Consider the following 2,961-nt stretch of genomic DNA (forward strand, 5'->3'; position numbering starts at 1 on the left):
AGCCACGGTGTGTGGCAAGATACTATCAGATTAAAGTGGCACATAAATATTAATTCAGGTTGGAGTAAATAAACCATGAGCTGGGACCGTGGATACCACAAATTGTTTTGTTTCTTCATAATTCGGTTAGGACAAGCTAGAGCTTCGTAGGTGATGTTCTCTCTCTCTCTTAGCTCCCCAAGTATTCTTGAGCTTCTCCTGTTCGCTTTTACAGTTTACCAAGAGTAATTCTAACTTTATTTAATTTGTTGAAATATTTAGACAGACTACCTACTTCATCGCTGAAGTAATGTTGAAATTAAACTGGAATTCAGGCATCAGTGCACCAATTTTCTTCATTCCACGAACAAGTTAATTACAATTCTAACGTAATAATTTAATTTGCATTAAAATTGATAGCAATTATTAATGTTGATAGTAAAAATATAATAATAGTATAAACTAACGATGTTTTTATCCAATAATAAAATTTTGTTAAATTAGTTTTTTTAAAATTCTACAACTTTAATATATATTGAAAATATAGGTCATCTTCAGGCACGTGCTGTAGCGAAGTGAACTGCCTACGACGGAATTGTATAATGGAATTTTTATGGGTAGCATGCAGTTTTATACGGAGTTTGTTGAATATACGATGATGGAGTAAATTATCAAACTGACCGTTTCGCAGAAGTTGGGGCAGTTTTTGTTTTTCTTTTTGTTCAATGATTACGGCGTTGGCCCTTTCTAGTCTCCGAGCTAACTGATGCATTGTTCATGAACCTCTTTCCAGGGCAATATGTGCTCTCCGTACATTGAAGATTTTACTCCTCGGTCTCAACTTGCTATTTAAGCCAGTTTTAGAAGTCCGCCAAGTTTCTTTTTTTCCTAGTCATGATAAAAAAAAAAGACAGTAAAAATGACAATCTGCAAATCTGATTATGAGATATTTACCGCATATTTAAGGCATGACAATACCCAACCCACCATTACCTCTTGATTAGATTGCCCTTTAACAACGGAAGATCATCCAGCCCTGTTTTAGGGTCCTATGTATTAATGGGTTTGGATTGTAGCTATATTTCACATATCCTGCTGGTCTATCCAGGTTGTTTTAAAGCGGGGCTATAGTTCTTATAAATAAGTTAATGTAATTTTAATGTGTAAATCAGGCCACAGATTCTTTAAATTCTGTTTAAAAAAACCTTAATATTTGATTGTAAAACATAAAAATACAATCATTCCTTGTCTTACATTCTAAATTTAAATGCTTTGTCCCAACTGTCAAAATAATGCACGGGTTTTCAACATTTTTTCCTGAAGATGAAATAAAGGAGATACAAAGGAGAAAGGTTTTTTTATTTCTTTGAAAAGAATAAATAATAAGTATGAAATACGTTACACCCTTAGCCACAGATCAATTGAAGATTTTTTTTTTACATTCTGATTACGATACCTTGTATTTTAATCTGCAGGAAAATATTTATCACTCTTTCTATTTTTCATTGACTACAAATTTGTTTAGATTGAGACTTTTATTGGCTAATAGTGGTCTATGAAAAGTTTATTTATTAACCTACTTTTTAAAATGGATGTGGAATGCCTTACATGTGTAATAGACTTAGGAGTTCGGCATATGTTAACATTTAAACAGTGTATTGTTTAAGCTGCGTGCAGAAATGAACTCGTAGAGTATAGTCTTTCTTCAAATTCAGGATGTGAGAAAGATAAATAATAAAAAATAAAATATAAAATACGATTAAAAACAAAAATATTATTATTATTCAATCATTAAGTATTAAGAAAGGACAAAAAGTTTCTCGCTTTTGAAGTCCAAAAATCCAGCAGAGTAAGTCTGTTTCCGAGTAGAAGCGAGTCAGCGAAGAAGCCGAACAAAGTAAACGGATTGGTCGTTAAGGGTAACAGAAAGGTACCTGGAAATGGCTTTACTGCCGGCTGCAAAGGTTATTTGGCCCGATTTATCTTTATCGACCAAAATCCTTCTACTTCAATGGCCTGAAAGGGTAGTTGATTAAAGACAAAGGAGGCTAAATTAATAAAAGTGTGTAGATATAGTAAAAATAAGTGTAGAGTGCGGGGATTCATTCATTTTATTAAAACATATTCCGACTGTTGCCAAGAGGTAGTAACGTTATCAGAAAAGTAGGACGGGTCGTCAACGGGTATAATAAGCAGTTAATGAACCAAGTCCACCCCCTCCCCTTCCACTCTCCTGACGAACCCTTGTAGAAAAGTTGACTTGTAAAACTGCTGCCTTGATCAAAATGTTTGTAAATGTATACATTGAGGTTTGGCTTTGTAAACTTACCTCCGCCCTTCCGACCGTGAACATTTAATGAGAGCACGCCGACTAGGCTCCCTCAAAGCGGTTTAAAATATAAAAATTCTCGATTTAAATAAATTCCGTAAAAATGAAATAACTTTATTGGCACGCCTCTAAAAGAGATTCCCTTTTCTGCTATATTCATGAGTAAAAATTATATACCAAGCGGTTGGAGTTCTAAGCATGATTTTAATTTAAGAAACTAGTGAATTAATCTTATAGTACACTTCAACTGAACCTAAATATGATTTAAGAGAGGGTTTTTTCTAACATATATATTTTTAAAATATAGATACTCAATAATATCTATATTATAGTATTTATATAGTATCTAGGTATCTAAACATACAAATATATACATAAAAAAATATATACAAAGTATTTTATGATGTTTCTATTTTGTGGTTGAGTATAACACATTATAAAATAGCTTAAATCCTTCAATTTTGCAGATAACAAAATGCACTTTGCGTCGTCTTTCTGTAATAATTTAATAATAATTTTCATAATAAAAAGCAGATGTTACCTGCCGTCTTAAACACTAAAATGAATAAAAATTTGTGAAACAATATAAGTAAACCTACAACTTCAAACTCTGACATTTTTTTTCATTATATCATTCACATCTTTGTTGATTA

The sequence above is a fragment of the Halyomorpha halys genome, unplaced genomic scaffold (genome assembly GCF_000696795.3).
Source record: "Halyomorpha halys isolate HHAL.00 unplaced genomic scaffold, Hhal_1.1 Scaffold858.1, whole genome shotgun sequence".
NCBI classification, from domain to species: Eukaryota; Metazoa; Arthropoda; class Insecta; order Hemiptera; family Pentatomidae; genus Halyomorpha; species Halyomorpha halys.